The sequence below is a fragment of the Hyperolius riggenbachi genome, chromosome 3, assembly GCF_040937935.1.
Source record: "Hyperolius riggenbachi isolate aHypRig1 chromosome 3, aHypRig1.pri, whole genome shotgun sequence".
Classification (NCBI taxonomy): Eukaryota; Metazoa; Chordata; class Amphibia; order Anura; family Hyperoliidae; genus Hyperolius; species Hyperolius riggenbachi.
In genome coordinates this window covers 293846583-293867439 of record NC_090648.1, presented here as the reverse complement: position 1 = coordinate 293867439, position 20857 = coordinate 293846583, and the positions used below count along the sequence as shown (strand labels likewise).

Below are 20857 nucleotides of genomic sequence, written 5' to 3'. Positions count from 1 at the left end.
AAGCTGCATGCAGGCTCACCAGCCATGTGCTTCTAACTCCTGTTGTTTTCAAAGAAATTGTTAAGAAGCGGACACAAAGGAATCTGTGTTCAGATGGGGGAAAGAAAGAGGAAAACGTGACACTACAAGTGTACATTTTCATTTCATTCCTCAGAAAGCCTGGCTGCAGCGGAGACAATGTGTGGTTTGTGATTATGTGCTAAATCAGATATCTGGGGCTTTTTATGACACATATCTGCTCTCGAACGTCATTAACATGGCTACGGAACTGCATATAAGCCTGAAAACGAAGACCAGGAGGCGGTAAAGAACCGCTAACAAATTAGGCACTGTGTGGGAGGACATGGCAGCTATTCCTTATTAGCGGTGGCTGAAGAAAAGAAATTGCAGCTATGCCTTTCTCGGCTTTTACATAGTGTGCCTGTTTAGAAATGTCTCGTTGCATAATTTCAGACACTTGCACACAGCAGAGATAAGACTGTTCTGTCTGTAAGCTAGCATGTAACTTACAGAAATTTGTCCACCAAAATCCACACCTGATTAAAGAGATGTTCCCCTCTCCCTCCCACACCAGACACATACAATACACGATGCTCACCTCACACGATACATAATGCTGCAGGAATGCCAAATCACTGCTCTGAAGTAACGGCAAGATATTTTAATAATATGGTTGCTTTTTCATCACTTTGCTTTCAAATACTGCAGTATTATTCACCCCCGCTAAAAATAAAATGTAGATTTTTTTTTTATTTCTACCTGAAGCTTAGTCACTAGGTTGCACTAATCATTTTACTTAGCTGTGTTTTAGATACTGTAACAAGACGCATCAAATACATGTGAACACAAGTAATTACACACATGTAAATTAAAATCATCCAGGTTATCCAGAAACCACCTCTCACCTATTTAACTAGATTGAACTTGCCTCTAATTGGCTACTGTGGGTTACTGCACTTTACGCTGCCATTCTGTACAAGGTCATATGAGTATTGACTATCCAGGCAGTGGAGTGCACTTATGGCCTGCTTAGAAGCAGTCACACAGAAATAATGTTGTCAATATAGGAAAGAGGAAATCAGATCTCTACAGTGCTGGCTGCTTCTGTCACTGCTTTTATGTGTGTGAATGATACCTTCAACAAAATTTGAAGCATAATTTGAAATATCTTAGGATGTTTGCTGTGCTCAGTAAACGTTCTGCTAATGTCCCATACTCTCTTATTTAAGGGCCGCAATTAAAATTCCCCCAATGCAATTGGTGGTACAATCTCATGGATCAATTCACCCTCATACACATAAAGCACCAGGTGTGATGTTCATGTCACAGTAGCCTGTTTTGCCCAGATAAAATTAATGATTAGATAGTATTATTGAATCAACTGACAACTGTTACATCATAAGAAATATTTACAAAAAAGTGAGATGTGTAGTCTCTCTTGTGAGATTGTGTGTGTGTGTGTGCATGCATATGTATGTACAGTATGTATGTATATATGTATATATATATATATATATATATATATATATATATATATATATATATATATATATATATATATATATAAATATATATATATATATATATATATATATATAAATATATATATATATATATATAAATATATATATATATATATATAAATATATATATATATATATATATCAGAATCAATTTATTTTCGCCAAGTAAGTTTGCACCTACAAGGAATTTGTCTTGGCAGTTGCTTAACAAACACAAACAAAAACAATACAAGGACAGACAGTGTGAATATTACAATTTAAGAACATTATAAGTATAGTGGCAGTAAGCAATGTGAGAATTGTTCATTTACAGTTCTGTGCTGATTACTATCAAGTCCTAGCAGCTTTAACGTGGTTCAGCATTAAGTATGGCTACCGGTTGAGGAAAAAAGCTGTTCCTGCGTCTGGAGGTTTTGGTAGCGATTGACCGGAATCTTACTCCTGAAGGCATGCGCTGGAAGATGGAGTGAGCTGGGTGAGAGGGGTCAGAGGCCATTTTGGTTGCTCTGTTTCTGCACCTGCTACCGTAAAGATCCTGCAGGGAAGGTAAGCTACAGCCAATTATCCTTTCCGCTGATTGGATGAAGCGCTGCAGCCTCCCCTTTTCCAATGCTGAGCAGGAGCCGAACCATACAGTCATAGATGATGTTATGGTGGATTCGATGATTGCAGTGTAGAACTGCACCATTAGATTTTGAGGTAGGCCAAACTTTTTCAGCTGCCGCAGATGGTACATTCTCTGTTGTGCTTTCTTGACAATAGTGGCAGTGTTGTTGTCCCATTTTAAGTCGTTTGAGATCATGGACCCAAGAAACTTGAATGACTCTACTTGGGTTATTGTGGATCCATTTATGGTTAAGGGGAGGTGCTGGGGGGGAGATCTCCTAAAGTCTATTATCATCTCCATAGTTTTGAGAGCATTTAGTTCCAAGTTGTTGCTGCTGCACCAGGAGGAAAGCTGTCCCACCACATGCCTGTATGCAGACTCATCCCCGTTTTGTACGAGACCAACTACTGTTGTGTCATCTGCAAACTTCAGAACCTTAACAGATGGATCTGTGGAGATGCAGTCATTGGTGTAAAGTGAGTACAGCAGTGGGGAAAGCACACAGCCCTGGGGTGCACCAGTACTGACTGTCAGAGAGCTTGATGTGTGCTTACCAAGTCTAACACGCTGTCTTCTGTCGGTTAAGAAGTCGGTTATCCATTTGCAGATGGATTCAGGTATGTGTAGCTGGGAGAGTTTGCTGTGTAGCAGAGATGGCATTATGGTATTAAATGCAGAGCTGTAATCTATAAATAAAATCCTGGTGTAGGTTCCTGGGGTGTCTAGATGCTGTAGTACATAATGCATACACATGTTCACGGCATCATCTGCGGATCTATTAGGCCTGTAGGCAAATTGCAGAGAGTCCAGCAGGGGATCTGTGATGGATTTCAGATAAGTCATTATCAGTTTTTCAAATGCTTTCATGACCAATGATGTCAGGGCAACAGGCCTGTAATCATTTAAGCATGTAGGTTTTTTTTTTTTTTGAATTGGTACAATAGTTGAGCTTTTAAAGCAGGCGGGAACAATTGAGAGTTCTAGAGATGCTTTGAATATGTCTGTGAACACAGGAGCTAATTGGTCGGCACAGAGATTCAAGCATTTCGCAGAGATAGCGTCTGGCCCCATTGCTTTCCTGGTGTTTTGTCTTTTAAAGAGTCTATTTACATCTGATTGGCATATTGTTAGAGCATGCACATCTGGGGACAGGTCAATAGATTGTGTCTGGTCTGCTGTGTTGTGTACATACTGAGGCACCGCAGGGGGTGGAGACGTTGGCTGGCAGGAAGAGTGTTCAGTTTGCCTGTTGCAGAGATGGAAATTGACTTTTTGTGTTTGGCTTTTGTTGGCAGTGTCAAACCTGCAATAAAATGTATTCAGTTCATTTGCAAGCTGCAGGTTATGTAGTGAGGGGGGAGATTTATTCTTCCTGTAGTTTGCAATTTCATGTAGAGATTTCCATATTGTGGATGAGTCGGCGTTGGAAATTTTTTCCTCAAGTTTTTTAGAATAATCTTTTTTTGCATCAGTAACGGCTCTCTGCAGTTTGTATTTCGCAGCTTTGTAGAGGACTTTATCGCCTGTACGATATGCCTTTTCTTTATCGAGGAGCAGCTTCCTAAGATGTGATGTAAACCAGGGTTTATCGTTATTGTACCTGGGTGCACTTTTTTGTGGGGATACAGGACTCTTCGCAAAAGGTAATATATGATGTCACAGCGTCAGTGTATCCATTTAGGTCACTGGAGGATTCTTTAAATAAATTCCAGTCAGTTAAATTAAAGCAGCTCTGCAGTTTTTCTACAGCTTCACTAGTCCATTTCTTAACTGTGGTCACTACAGGTTTGGCAGTTTTTAGTCTTTGGATGTATGTTGGGATAAGCTGTATAACAGCATGATCAGAGTTCCCCAAAGCTGCCCTGCTGACAGAGTGATACGAGTCCTTAGTCGTAGTGTAACAGTGATCAAGTGTCTTACCTTCTCTAGTTGCGCTTGTGACGTGTTGCCTGTATTTGGGGAGTTCTTTGGAAAGGTTAGAACTGTTGAAATCCCCTAGTATGATAAAAAAAAGAATCTGGGTTCTCCCTTTCCACCTCGGTGATCTGATCTGCGAGTTCCTGGAGCGCAGGCTGCATACATGTTTGCGGAGGGATGTACACAGCAACCAAAATAAATGAAGAGATCTGACGGGGTAAATAGTAGGGTCTGCAGTTTATGAAGAGTGTTTCCAGCCCAGCTGAGCATGTCCTCTTAATAACTGTAACATCCGTGCACCACCTATCATTAACATAGAAACAGAGTCCTCCACCTTTGGTTTTGCCAGAAGTAAGTGGGTCCCGGTCAGATCTGTAGAGTGTAAATCCATTTATCTGCAGAGCATTGTCTGGAATAAGCTCAGATAGCCAAGTTTCTGTGAAGCAAATAGCCGCAGAGAGATGAAAGTCCTTCTTTGTTCTGATCAGTAGTTGAAGCTCATCTAGTTTGTTGCATATGGACCTGACATTAGAGAGTATGATTCCAGGTAGTGGAGAGCGCAGCCCTCTGCGTCGAAAGCGAGTCTGGATTCCCTAGCGCTTGCCTCTTCTTCTAAGCCTCACTGACTGTTTCAGCACAGTAGCTCCACTGGTCAGAATCCTCAGAAGATCAAGAGTAGATGAAATATCCAGGGGTAGATTATATTTAGCCAAGTTCTGAATGCTCAGTAGTTGTTCACTGGTGAAGGTTTACCCGAGTTGGGTTGCACAAGGCAATGTTGAAAAACAAAAATACATAAAACAAACATAGAAAGACAGAGCAAGCTGGCGAGGCTTCCATCCTCCAGGCACCTCCTCCTGCATATATATATATATATATATATATATATATTTATATATATATATATATATATATATATATATATATACACACACGCACACACTTCAGGCCTCATTCACACTGCAATGCTAATCCTATGGGACGTTCAAAGTGCCACGTTATCATTGCACTGTAACGTATAGCGTTATGGTAACTACCTCTAAAAGCACATTACCAGGTACAGGAAAGCATACTTTTAATTGCATGTATGCTTATTGTACCTACTGTATGCAACGGTAACGCAGTGTTAATGTGCGTTACCACCTTTTTTTTTTCTTTTTATTGCGTTGCATTGTAATGCTGCATTGTGACTAATGTCGCATTACAGTGCAACATCCCACTGTGAATGAGGCCTCAAAGTGAAAACTCAATTATCTACTAGACTTTTTTTTTCTTCTTTACAGCCAACAAAGATTAGATGACTAACATGAACCAATCAAATCCTGCTGAGGTAAAATGTGGTCCATTTTCAAGCTGCATACAAAATTTACATAATCCTGCATCAACTCGAAATTTGCATCTCATTGACCATCCCTAGTCACAAAAGCCTCTTCCCAGCATTAACAGGCTTCGAGTACAGCTTAAAAACCATAATATAGAAATACAAGGTGATACATCCCTCCAGGCAAAACCCCAGTACACAAATTGTGTCACACAATCTGGACTCAGACAACTAAGTTTGCTAGATATTCGGCTGTAATGGTAGACTCCCCTCTTTGGCACAACCTTGCCCTTGCTGCACTGACGTCCTCCCAGGATTCTAGATGGTGGTCTGCGTTTGGATTGTATAACACCATGAATATTTCCAGGCTGGTTTTAGCACTATTAGCCACTTAAATATAAAAAGTCAAAGGCATGTCTGGCTTAAAACAAAAACCTGTAACATAAAAAAGTGCCCCTGGGAGGTACTGTACTTATCGAGGCTTCTCCCATCCTCCTCCATCCCACGGTGGTCTCGCTGGGCCCTTCTAAATGGCGGACATTTAAATATTTACCTTCCAGGCTCCAGCGCAGTCCAAATAGCAGCTCTCAGCTCAGGATCAGGCAGCAATAGCCATCTCATGCAGTTGATATAAAATGTACTTCTCCATCAGATGCTTGTTTCTCAGACCTCTGTTGCATGCGTGTTTCTTCATACAACAGGTCCTCTCTTATTCAATTTAGCAGTTCTATTTTTTCTGCTACTGTTAGGCTCCCTGCACACTGCATGCAATTCCGATTTTTAATCGTTTTTTACATCCGATTGCGATTTTTAATCGTTACTGCATGCTGCGTTTTTTGATCCATTTTTCTGTTGATTGCATTCAGGGAAAGTCGGAATTGAATATCGGAAACGGAATCGGAATCGCAAAACAAATTTGCAGTGTGCAGGAAGCTTTAGAGTGTCCCACAAGATAACCAGTCACCTCCAGACAGACTGACCAGGGGCCATGGCTGCTTCTGACCATCTCCCACTGGGGAATCCGCTGCATTAAATGCAATACTTTCAGTCTCTTCTTGTTCAAAGGAGTGCAACAGAAAATTTATCAGTTCGTCCTTCTGTTTACATGCAGGAACTAGTCCACTGTGATGGCATAATTCAGCCAGTAGCTCAGCTCACTGCATGTTGCTCCGTAAGGTACAATCCACTCAAAACGATTCCAGCAAAATGGATAAATCCAACGTCTACTCTGTCCACACGCTGCCACCAATGTGACTAGAGTAGGGTCCATAGATTACCAGCAGACCAACAGTTTAACGAAAACTCCATCTCACACGATATTAAAACTCGATTAAAGAAAATATAGCAGATCTGCACTTCAACATGTTGAACACAATTCTCCCTCAAACACAGCTAACCTTCCCCTTTTATAGTCCTCACACAGAAGTTTCCAGAGATGCCTCAACCTACCTAGTCTTATCACAGACTATAGTTGTTGAAAGAAATCACAGACTATAGTTTTACAGAAGATTCCAGAAAAAACCTAACTAGTCCTGACTTTGTTCCCCTCTGAATCCCCTATAGGTAGACTCTACTATGCGTGCAACCATCGTGCGAGTGATCTGCAGTGGTAAAAAGTCTTTGCAGGGGATGGGATGGACATAGAAATAGCACTCCTAAGACGTGAGAGCAGATGGATTGATAGGCTGGGTACCACCCAATGGACTCAATGATGAGTTTAATGTAACCGGTTCAGCACCGCAGTACCGAAAATCTCATGCATCCGAGCAACGTTCACCTCCCATTCATTCGCCTATAACTTTATTGCTACTTATCACAATGAATTGATCTATATCTTGTATTTTCTGTCACTAATTAGGTTTTCTTTGGGTAGTACATTTTGCTAAGAATTATTTTTTCCTAAATCCATTTTAACAGGAAGATTTAGAAAGAAATGAAAAAAAATCATTATTTCTCAGTTTTTGGCCATTATAGTTTGAAATTAATATACGCTACCGTAATTAAAACTCGTGTATTTTATTTGCCCATCTGTCCCGGTTATTACACCATTTAAACAATGTCCCTATCACAATGTATGGTGCCGATATTTAATTTAGAAATAAAGGTGCATTTTTTCAATTTGCGTCCATCACTATTTATAAGCTCATCATTTTAAATAATCTAATAACATATTCTCTTGACATGCATATTTAAAAAGTTCAGACCCTTGGGTAACTATTCTATTTATGTTGTTGTTTTTTTTTTTTTTAATAAAAAAATGTATGTGGGTAATTTTTGGTGTGGGAGGGAAACTGCTAATTTTAAATGTAAAATATTTTTTTTTTGTTATTAAAAATGTATGTGGGTGCAGTTTACTATTTGGCCACAAGATGGCCACAGTGAAAAAAGTCCTGGATGCAAATGATCTCGCATACAGGAACTAAAATGCTGAGCAGAAGTTTCCTGGGGGCAGAAATACCGCGCTCTCTGGATAGAAAGCGTCGGTATTTCTGCGGGGAAGTTAGATCGGTGAATGGGAATTATATTCCCATTCACTGATCGAGGGGCTAGCGGCGGGCGGCGGGAGCGCGCGCGGGGGCGCGTCCGATCGAGTGCACCAGCCAGGGGCAGCAGCAGTGCCTATCTGGACGAGGAAGCTCGTCCAGATAGGCCGAACTGGTTAAAATCTCTTTTATAACTGCAAATATGTATTATGTGATTACAAGTTTTGCCTGCATTTTTCCAGGTTTCTTCTACTTTAAGATATGTTTGATGTAATGGTTCACAATATTTATTTGATTGTGTATAAGTGACATGTCAGCACTTGATAAAGGCCTGTTGCCTGAAACATTGAGCATTTTTGCTGTGATGCATAAATAAATTAGCCATTGTTGCATAAATCCAGCTGGAGACCCAGTCATCTTTGTTCTAAGATTGTGCATCCTTGCACCCTTGGTGGATCTAGGTGTGGACTGGTTGACTCCCTGGTGAAAGCTAATGTGCAGTGTGAGCAGTGAGACTGCCCATTTTGTTTAGAATTGGGCACTACAACCAAAGAACAACTTCCAAGCATACATTCAACAAGGACACCAAAAAAAATATATTGTAAAAGCCAAGGTTCCTGGTTAAACAGTGGGTTACCATTTTCAAAACAAATATAAGACATCACTTATATATTATTTCCAAAGTAAAATTCTAAGACCATTGTGAGTACTGCATTACTTTTCTCTGAATAGTCAGACCTCAAATAATGATAAATAAACATAGGCAGACAATATGTGGATGCATCATGTCAGGAAATACCTTGGATTTCATTTTCACTTTATCTTTCATCAACTACAACCTTCCTATACAGGTCAAAAGACAATTTATGAGGTCACCGACCCTTATTACTTTAGCAGTATGGGTTCCTCAAAGTCAGCTGTAAAAAGCTAAACTGAGAATTTCATCTTTTTTTTTTTTTTAGCCAGACAAATGCATGCCCATATACCAAGCATCAGCATGCTCGATTTGAGGCAAACTTTTACTCAACCTGTAGTTCAATAAATATATTGTGTGCATCTTAAAATAGCCGATCTGCCCACCACATCATTGTTTCCATGGTTACTTCTTTTCCATAGTTGATTTGCATTGTCTATTATTTTTAATACTAGTAACCTTAGCCCGTTTAAAAACGGGCTAGGTCTGCCTGCACTCCTCCCGCACGCCGCTTGTGCACGTGCCCGCACACCCGCCGCTCGTGCATGCGCGCACCCACCGCGCTTGCACACGCTAACCCCTTCTGGCCCCGTCCTCCCTTCGCTCTACACAGTCTCTGCGTCCCTGCCAGCACGGACACACACACACACAGGAAGTCAGGCACAGGGACGCAGAGACACTTGCATATTATTATAGAGGATACTTACAACAAAATAAAAAAACAAAACAAAAAAGACAAAACCTCATGCTGGTTGTTATTTGAACTCTGTTACTGTGCATCTTAACACAAGTCAACACAAAGCAAGACCATGATTAAGTCAGGTGAGATATGCTACTACTAAAAATGAGCAGGCAAATGCAAAATTCTGAGCATTGGTGTATGCAGGTCGCAGCAGTGGGGGCTAACTCACCCTGGTCTTCTCTTCATCTGTAGATGCTTAACACCCCTCCTGTTACTGTACATGGTTGCCTGAATGGGAATACATTTCTCTTCCAATGTGCTCTGCATTAAAGATGAACTATAGTCAAAACAACATAATGGATAAAATTCCATTTTAATTTTTTTGCCCATTGTAAAATCTTTCCTCTCCCTGACTTACATTCTGAAATTTATCACAGGTGGTCACATCTTTACTGCTGTCAGGTGATCTCTGTGGAATGTTTGTTTACTGAGAGTTGGGAAGCCAGTAAAAAAAGATCTCTGCTATCCCAGAATCCTCTGGGGTGAGGATAATTCCACATAATAGGCTAAGCCTCTGTGGGAAGACGGGCTACACACCAATATACAGCAATATCTAGATATAGGAAGTGTTTCTGGTCCTGAAACCAGGATATTTAATGTAAAAGTGGGTATCCTGAATAATCTCCTGCATTCTTTTAAAGGTCATCATGGTTCCTCTTTAAGAAACTTTTTTTTTAAAGTACCATAAGAATGATGTTCCTGCAGGTAAAACCTGCCGAGTTTAGTTGGACTTTAACTTCTTATGGAAGTGTAGTCAAGGCCTCTTGCACACTACATGTGATTCCGATTTTTTTATATGATCCAATTTTTGATTCAGATTAAAAAACATGTCAGCATGCAGTACTTTTTTTTAACCGGAATCAAAAATCGGATCGTATAAAAAAAAAACTGGAGTCACATGTAATGTGCAAGAGGCTTAAATCTATGACATGTTTATGGATGCCTTACACTGACAGTGTAAATATAACTACATTGGCTTCATGTGCTCCCATCGCCTCACATGCACACACTGTATCAAACTCAGCTGTCATTAGTTAACATACAAAGAGGTTCAAGAGGAAGAACTTGATGGGCATATATTTTTCAAAGCTAGATAGCTATGTTAAGTTGCCATTTAATGATCCTACCAAAACTTTACCAAAGTCAGTTTGGTAATGTCACCAATCCACTTCTCCATCCTCCCTTTTCCAACGGATTATTTACATACTTACGAAGCTCTAAACAAACATGAATTATACATAAACAGTCTCTCGAGATAATTCATACACATGTGCTAAGGCATAAAGAGAAGTGTTAAGAAAAGAGAACACTCAAGGACATTATTATAAAGTGAAAAAATAAACACTTTCAAATCCCATTTATAAAACATCAAAGTCTATGTTGCAATAAGAACTTGTGATATGCATCCCTGTTTTGTCTCAGTCTGGCAGCCACCAATTAACTCCTGTCAGTTGGTCACTTGAATTAAAAAAATGTTCTGCGATCTGGCTGGCCAATAAGAGAACAAGTTAATATCCCTGTCCTCACATTCAGACAGCTGCTGTGGTTGGGGATTGACTGAAGGTTAGCCTCCTTAGTGTGCACTGCTTGCACCCAGCATAGTGGTGCTGGCCCTGAGGGCCCTATTGTTTTAAACAGCCATAACTACCGGCATATAAAAGATGGTAGAGCTACTCCATAGTGAAGAAGCAATGCTGCACTAGCAATATATGCCCATTGCATCTTTATAAATATAATTGTCTGCAATTTTTCATATAACACGAACAAACAGTTTTCACATTTACTGTGGGTTATAAATAGCTCCTTATGATAGTATAGAATGCTTGTTTGCACTCTAGTCTAAAATGTGGTTAGAAGAAAAAGAAAAAAAAAAGACTCAGGGTCAGTGAGTGAGACAGAGGACAGCATTTAAAGAATCAAAATTCCAGAGTGTAATTAAAAACAGTTTATATTTACTGTACAGGGTGGGCCATTTATATGGATACACCTTAATAATATGGGAAGGGTTGATGATATTAACTTCCTGTTTGATATTAACTTCCTGTTTGTGGCACATAATAAGTATATGTTAGGGGGGAAACTTTTCAAGATGGGTGGTGACCATGGCGGCCATTTTGAAGTTGGCCATTTTGAATACAACTTTTGTTTTTTCAATAGGAAGAGGGTCATATGACACATCAAACTTATTGGGAATTTCACAAGAAAAACAATGGTGTGCTTTGTTTTAATGTAACTTTATTCTTTCATGAGTTATTTACAAGTTTCTGACCACTTATAAAATGTGTTCAATGTGCTGCCCGTTGTGTTGGATTGTCAATGCAACACTCTTCTCCCACTCTTCACACACTGATAGCAACACCGCAGGTGAAATGCTAGCACAGGCTTCCAGTATCCGTAGTTTCAGGTGCTGCACATCTCGTATCGCACATCTCACATCTTGTAGACAATTGCCTTCAGATGACCCCAAAGATATAAGTCTAAGGGGGTCAGATTGGGAGACCTTGGGGGCTATTCAACTGGCCCACGATCACCATCCCGCTTTCCAGGAAACTGTTCATCTTGGAATGCTCGGACCTGATACCCACAATGTGGTGGGTGCACCATCTTGCTGGAAAAACTCAGGGAACGTGCCAGCTTCAGTGCATAAAGAGGTAAACACACCATCATGTAGCAAGTGGATTGGTCATTGTGGGCCAGTTGAATGGCCCCCAAGGTCTTCCGATCTGACCCCCTTAGACTTATATCTTTGGGGTAATCTGAAGGCAATTGTCTATGCTGTGAAGATACGAGATGTGCAGCACCTGAAACTACGGATACTGGAAGCCTGTGCTAGCATTTCTCCTGCGGAGTTACTATCATTGTGTGAAGAGTGGGAGAAGAGGGTTGCACTGACAATCCAACACAATGGGCAGCACATTGAACACATTATATACATGGTCAGAAACTTGTAAATAACTCATGAAAGAACAAAGTTAAGTTAAAACCAAACAGCATTTTCTTATGAAATTCCCAATAAGTTTGATGTGTCACACGACCCTCTTCCTATTGAAAAAACAAAAGTTATATTCAAAATGGCCGACTTCAAAATGGCCACCATGGTCACCACCCATCTTGAAAAGTTTCCCCCCTCACATATACTAATGAGCCACAAACAGGAAGTTACTATCACCAACCATTCCTATTTTATTAAGGTGTATCCATATAAATGGCCCACCCTGTATAATAATATTAATACTGTGCTCTTTCTGTGACTGGAGATACCTTTAACTACTTAAAGACCGCCCCACGCCAAGGGGCGTGGTTGCGGCGGCAGCCCCAGGATTGCCTAAAGCCAATTGGCGTCAAGTTCTGGGGCTGGGATTTGCCACTGGCCAATTAAGTAAAAAAACAGCCTGGTCTTTAGGGGGGTTTACCACTGTGGTCCTCAAGTGGTAAACATGAACAGCCATTTTTTTAACTGCTGTGGGAAACACACATTGCCCCCATTACACAGCAATAGTGCATTGGGAAACATTGTGTGCAATTTCGCATTGCTTAAAACACAAGCGATTTTAAACATATGTGACCCCTGCCTTATTCAATATCTGCACATTGCACATAACTTGGAAAATGTTAACTACAAACTGGAAACATCCAGGCAGCAATCCCTACATGTACAGAATGGGTGTGCACAGTGAGTGCCATACTGCTCTACAACAAACGGATCCATGAACATTGAGGCACTTACTAATTTAATAATATTTTGTCAATCTGGATGCAGTCACCTCTTTTAATTCTGAAAGTTTGATGAAATATTTCTGATCAATGTATTCCTTCTTTCTTAACAGAATCAGAATATGGTATATTTTGCAAGGTACAATGGGAAACGGTTTGGGCACTTTAGGGTCACTGGTGGTAAAGTAACATACAGTGGTACAGTAAACAAACAGTATGGTGCATTAAAGTGACACTGAAGCGAAAAAAAACCCTCATGATATAATAAATTGTATGTGTAGTACAGCTAAGAAATAGTCTCATATTATTTTCTAGTACAGGGAAAGTTAAGAAACTTCAATTATCTATGCAAAAGAGCTTCTCTGAGCTCTTCAACCCAACTTGGGTCAAAGACAGTATTGTTTTCTGAAGCACTTATACATCAAAGAACCTGTGAGAGACAGCTTAAAATAAGGTTTTACTGCAGGGAAGTACAAAGGGTCATTAGCTCTACTTTATTTTTATTTTATAGTTGTTTAAAATAGAGTGTGGTTTGTAAACTGCAACTATGACAGAATGATGCATGTGTTATAAAAAAAAAAGCTATATAACGGAAAATAAAAATATGAGACTCATTTCTTTGCTACTAATGTTTGATCAATTATCTGTACTACACATACAATTCATTATATCATAGTTTTTTTGTTTTGTTTTTTTGCTTCAGTGTCACTTTAAGCATAAAATAGATACAGTAGATTATACAACATTAGGCACAGATAGAAAGATACATAAAAATGAACCAAGGAGAAAGACTTGGGGGAAATCTTCTGCCATCTATGGCACGCAAATGCTCTGCAGCAATAAATTAATCAGATGCTCTGCAGTCTGCCCTTGGGGAAGAGAGAAAGGACAAGAAAAGATAGAAACGTGAGTCCCCATGGGATTGCGATGGAGTCTGGCCGATTAGTGTCCTGGTTGACTGGCTGCCTGGCAGACCAAGTCTGTGGGCCTAAAATGGTGAGCAATGGCGGCTGGTGATGGTGACCTTGCCGGGGTGTAGTGTGAGGGAGGCCTGTTTCCCTTGACAATCCTATTCACTACAGTGCAATGGATCTAGAGAGGGAGGGGTGCGATGCCCTTGCTGACATGCAGTGGTAGTGGTTGCCAAGCAACTCCAGTCAGGGAAGCGGGATGGGGGCCACCATGATGCCTGGCCCGTTATCTGAGTGACTGGACTCCATAAAAATCGACTGGCTGCCACCCAACTGCTCAATGGCTTAGAAGGCTGCTGAGTATGAAGCACATGTGCCTATACAGCAGTGGAAAGGGTGCCTGACTCCCCTGGGCTGCATCTGACATATGGAGGAAGGAGGCCTAGCCCCCTGGCAGCGGTGGCGATAGTGGGTGACCGGCCAGCTGGTGAGGGGTAATAGAGGCAACCTGTGGCAGAATTCAGTAGTGTCCTGGCTGGGTAGTGTTCTATGTCTTTAAGAGTGGAGGGGAGGTGGCAGTGTGTGTGGCAGCATGCATGGGACTGTAGCCCGGCCATGTGGGTTACAGGTAGGGCTCAGCTGATCCAGCTCCCGTGATGGTGATCTAGAGTCTGAAGCCCAGCCTGCCCTGGGTCCCTGGGAGCAGGAGGAATGCATTCCAGAGAGAGGTAGTGAGATTATGGGGAGAAGGGGGAGAAAAGGGGAGAAGGGCCAGAGCCCTGTAGTTCTATTATGGAACCATCAACATGTTGCAGTCTTACCTCTATCTCAAGCTGTTCTCGACATGCAGAATATACTATGCTTTTTATATCTGAGTTCTTCATTGGATGCAGGGTCTAGTTATCTCTACTTCTAAGCTTTGCTATAGTTAATCGTTATATTTTTTCACACTGAACTTCGACTAACCTAATGTCCGATTCCATTATGTGTCAATATTCATGCCAATCTCATTGACCACTACTGTGATCTTGAACACATTATTTATGATCATCTTCTTGTCATTGTGCTATACTGTTTATCACTCAATGGACTTGGTGTGATAAGTGTAAAATATGTTGCAATATCATGGTGTCTTCATGACCAGACTCAATGTTATTTTTTTCTACGGATTTTGAGTGAATTATAGGTTAAAGATTTATAAAAAAAAAAAAAAAAAAAAAGACTATTTTTACTAATTAATTGGTGATTGAAGGCCATATAGTTTTTTGCATTGAGTGGTACAAATGTAGCAGTGCCAACAGTCCATTCAATATTCAAACAGATTTTTTATTTTATTCAATTGGTTTGCAATTGAGTGTGCATGGTGGTGTCAGTACTTCTAGATTGATTTCCAGTCAGAAAGAAATCTATTTGTTATGCAGGCTCAAATTGTGAATGGCTGATGTGTAAAGGCTGCTTTTAAAGTGGGCCTGAACTTGGAACCCCTTTCTAAAAGACACGCAACAGCATAATAACCTTTAAACAAAAACATTTCTTTTTTACAGCTAATACAAATCCTAAAATAAATCTGCACAGTTTCTACTTCCTGATTCATGAAAACAGACATACTGTTTACAGCCTGTGCTTTCAAATGGGCTTATCTGCCATAGCCAGCCATGTGACACAGGGGAGGGATCACATTACAACTAGTGATTAGACACAAATGAGGGAAAATTACACAGGCTAAACTCTTTAAATACATACAGGGAGCATTTCTGTTATGTTTTCCTTGTGTCCCGTGTAGGTGTTCAGGTCCACTTTAAGGGTAAACAATAAGGATCTGTAGAAAACATCCATGGTAGAGCTGTATATTCTTGGCATGGTAGAAAACACTTTAGTTTCCCGATTGTGCCTTTAAAGTAATTGGAAAAGTTGTTGGAACTACTGGAAACTCTGCCTCTGACACAGGCGACCTGGGTTCAAAACTCGGCTCTGCCTATTCAGTAAGCCAGCACCTACTATTATTATTATTATTTAGTATTTATATAGCGCCGACATCTTCCGCAGTGCTGTACAGATTATATATAGTCTTGTCACTAAATGTCCCTTGGAGGAGCTCACAATCTAGTCCCTACCATAGTCTATATATGTATCGTGTAGTGCAAGTATCATAGTCTAGGGCCAGTTTAAAGGGGGAAGCCAATTAACTTATTTGTATGTTTTTGGGTTGTGAGGAGAAACCGGAATGCCCGGAGAAAACCCACGCAGACATGGGGAGAACATGCAAACTCCTTGCAGATGTTGACCTGGCTGGGATTCGAACCAGGGACCCAGTGTTGCAAGTCGAGAGCGTTAACCACTATGTCACCTATGCAGTAAGGAGTCCTTGGGCTAGACTCCCTAACACTGCTACTGCCTACTAGCGTGCCTTAGTAGCTGCAGTCCATGTGCTTTGGGCCCGCCAAGACAAAAAGTGCAATATAAATGTTATTTGTCTTGTCTTGTGATATTGTAATTTGGGGGTTTATGTTGGACTGCATTATTTCTCTCATTAAAACATTATAATTGCATTATTTATCTTGTAGCAATTTGGAGATGCAGCTTACTTAAGTACACTTATATTCAACTTGCTAATGTCTACCTCTTTCTTCTTTAATCTTTGAAAGCACTGTAATTGTTCCTCTGTGTTGCTTTATTGTGCTGTGAATTTATAAAGAATGGGTATGATCAATTCTGTTCTATTTAGCGGATCGTATTATTTCATGATGTACATACAGCTTGATGATGAAAGGTGTCATTGTTGTCAAAATTAATGTAATGATTATATAGTGGGTTTCCACAAAGAGTTAGAGATTCCCTGCTGTTTGCAATGTTAGTTACCGCAAAAATGTGTTAATTGACTAGTGCAGCTCTCCTTGTACAATATGAAAATTCAGTGTAAATTTTATGTTATTTTAATATGGGCGAATTTCTTTCTTTCTTTGAAAAATGTTCCACTAGAGGGAAATAATGCAGTAAGACAAATTGGTTGTTTATTATGTATGACAGTTTAACATGTTTTTTTTGTTTTGTTTTTTTGCTGTAATGAAAAGTTAACTAATTCATCATGTCAAAAGAGGTGCCACACACCTGAAAATGGACTTATTAGGCTTTAACCACTACAGCCTTCAGTTGTTTTCACTTTATGCATCCGAGCAATGTTCACCTCCCATTCATTAGCCTATAACTTTATCACTAATGAACTAATTTATATCTTGTTTTTTCCACCACCAATTAGGCTTTCTTTGGGTGGTACATTTTACATAGTTACATAGTTATTTTGGTTGAAAAAAGACATACGTCCATCGAGTTCAACCAGTATAAAGTACAACACCAGCCTGCTCCCTCACATATCCCTGTTGATCCAGAGGAAGGCGAAAAAACCCTTACAAGGCATGGTCCAATTAGCCCCTAAAGGGAAAAATTCCTTCCCGACTCCAGATGGCAATCAGATAAAATCCCTGGATCAACATCATTAGGCATTACCTAGTAATTGTAGCCATGGATGTCTTGCTAATTTTGCTAAGAGCTACTTTACTGTAAATGCAATTTAACAGGACGAATAAGAAAAAAACGGAAAAAAATCATTATTTCTCAGTTTTTGGCCATTATAGTTTTAAAATAATACATGCCTCCATAATTAAAACCCACGTATTGTATTTGCCTAAGGTTAGGTTTCCACTTGTGTGTTTTGTGTCAGTTTTTTAGATTTTAAAACTAATGTTAGTCAATACAGCCGTTTCCACTCTATGCGAATTTTCGTACGCGTTCGTACGCGTGAAAAAATCTGAGGTCCTGTATCATTTTTTCGGACATTGCGTACGATTCGCGTACAATGCTTTGTATAGGCAATGCGAATTTTCGCGTTACTTGCCCGAAAATTCGCATTAGATCCATGGTTACAGGAAGTTGTCAGCAGCCATTACTAAGCTGTTACTAGGCAGATTATGCATATGTAACTAATGCGAATTTTCGTGTACAAAAATTCGCATAAAAACGCGTGCAAATTTACATGCGAATTTTCACCAATCAGAAAAATCTTATACGATTTTTTGCAGGCGAAAATGTAACGCTACAGTGGAAACGTAGCCTTATAGTCCCAGGTATTACACTATTTAAATTATGTCCCTATCACAATGTATGGCGACAATATTTTATTTGGAAATAAAAGTGCATTTTTTTCCATTTTGCATCCATCACTATTTACAAGCTTATAATTAAAAAAAAAATAGAAATATTTCATCTTTACATGGATATTTAAAAAGTTTAGACCCTTCGGCAAATATTTACGTGTTTTTTTTATTGTAATGGTTTTTTTATTATTAAACATTGTATTTGGGTATTTTTGGGAGGGTGGGATGTAAATAGTAATTTTTTTATGTAAATATGTCTCTTTTTTTTTTTACATGTAGATGTAGTTTTACTTTTTGGCCACAAGATAGCAACCTTGAGTTTGTTCACATGACGTCACTCTAAGTGTAACATGTAGGCTTAGAGGGATGTAGGGGGACGTAGGATGCATAAAAAGCGAGGCTTCTTAGAGAAGCGGGGGAAAGGAATCAATGATCGGGCATCATGTCCCGATCATTGATTCCTGGGCTAACAATCCGCGGCCGGGAGCACACTTGCACACGTGTGGTTGGCCGCGGGAGTGCACATGGCCTTCTGGACGTAGCCTCTATGTCCAGAAGGCTTAAATGGTTAAAGAACAAGCGACATCCATGCTAACCTAGAAATGAAACACACATATATATGCTAACCTAGAAATAAAAAACACATATATAAGTACATAAATACTAGTTCTACTTACATAAAAGATGTATTGTGCTATTCACGTAATGATTTCTGTGAATTTTATAAAGGAAAAGCAGAAAATCCTATTCTAGGCAGTGGCCATCTTGCTAAGCTAACACTGACATCATATCCTCCCTGACTCTTGTTTTCCCCCTCCCTTCTCTTGCTCATTGTGTATTTATTAGCTGCCCTCCTCCCAGAGTCTTCAGACACTCCCACTGAGATGTATACTAGGAACTTTTTTTTCTTTTCACCTCCAATCACTGAGTCACCTCAGCCTTGCTTGTAAACACAAGTGAGCAGAGGATCAAGTTTCAGATAGGCTAAGCAGGGAAATAAATGGAAGAGGAGGAATATATTATAGATAAAAATAACCCCCAGCATTCAACTGTTTGGCACTAAAGGGCCAGTGCTCCTAAAGTATGTGATAACTCCAAACCATAACAGCAGAAAAAGTTTTGCAAGTTTTTAATGCAGGATTAGCATCTTTATCCCTTAATACACTCAGACAAGTTGCTGTTGAAACTTGATTTTTATGGTAACAATACCGCTTTAAATGAAGCAGGGAGTTATTCAGCTTTAAAGCACACCTGAAGTGATTAAAAAAATAAATAAATAAATCAGATACTTACCTTTGGAAAGGGAAGGCTCTGGGTCCTACAGAGCCTTCCCGCTCCTCTCCAGGTCCCCTTGTTCCAGAAGACTGCTTTGAAGACTGCTTTGTGCTGCCGCAGGAGGCTTCGGAAGTCTTTTGCTCTCTCATGCAGCGTGCAGTATGGAGCCGCCAGTCTTTGGAAACACTAGGCCTCCCGAAGACTTCGGAAGCCTATCTTGGCGGGGGATTCAAGCGGGGGTGACAACACTGGAACGAGGAGACCGTGAGAGGAATGTAAAGGCTCTATAGGACCCATAGCCCTCCTTCCATAGGGAAGATTTTTTTTTTACTTCAGATTTGCTTTAAATGAAGCAGTGTGCATTTGAAAATTTACAAATATCTACAAACTAATACACTGGTACAATAGTGTCGGAAGAAATCAGTTTTGTTAAAAGTTGCTGTGCCATGTGATTATTATTATTATTATTATTATTATTATTATTATTATTCAAGACATACTGTATAATCACCAGAGCTGTACTATGTTTTCTGGCATGGTATTTATTTAAAATAAAGTTTCTGATTTAAAAACAAAAAACAACTTATCACATTAATTTTCAAATGTTTCATTGTTGTTCATTCTCTCTTCTTATACATTACTCATCTTATTTATACGTTTTTGGAATTTTTGAAACAAAGAAAAACTTTCACCAAGTTATTGCTCTGTGCAGCTTATTCCACCCCAGTGACAGTATATTAGATGAGGTAGGGATGAAGTAGTGCTACTCTTAAAATGTCATATCCGTATGGGACTCCATCTACTCCATTGAAACTATATTAAACAAGGCATGAAGGAAGTTGGTGCCACAGATTTGGATACTTCACTGCTGTTTAAAGCATCTTCTTTTCAGGTTACGCTCCATTAAACCAGGCACAGGAGAACTATGAGTAATTCTTCCACAGTTATTTTTTTTTGGTCCTCTGTTAATGTATCATTACTGTAAAAAAATAAAAATAAAATGCTCTCTGGTGGAAATTATTCAGCTACAAGTCTACTGCATTAAACCAAGCAGGAAGTCTGCCTGCTAGATTTTAAAACTTTTTTTCTATCACCATTATCATTGATGTGTTGATAATTGTACCGATCTGGTTGTTACAATTAAAAAAATCACCAACGAAGTGTCTTCCATTTGTTTCAACACATTTTCAGAAGTGACACTGTGATATGGTTTTTTTTGCGCTCTCATTGCTGTTAAAAAAAAACCCAAACAACAATTATTCATTACATTTTTAAAGGACACTTTTTTAACAAAAAGAAAAGTTTATTTTTCCTAAGATCTTGGGGTAAAAACAATAAACAGGCTTCACACATGTTACAGCACATTGAGAGTCAATGCTTACAATGAAGGAGAACAATATGTTTGCAATAATCAAGGTACATTTTCAGGCATGTAATTATTCTTCAGAAATGCATTGCATTAAAGCATCTGAACACCAACAATAACCCTCTCAAATTCAAAAGACCCATCATCTCTACC

General features: G+C 39.6%; 1 protein-coding gene across 2 annotated transcripts in view; it reads right to left on the bottom strand.

Moving 5' to 3' along the window:
* Positions 1-20857, bottom strand: part of IMMP2L (inner mitochondrial membrane peptidase subunit 2) — a 1449658-nt gene that overhangs the window by 753404 nt on the left and 675397 nt on the right. The gene's annotated exons all lie outside the window — the stretch shown is intronic.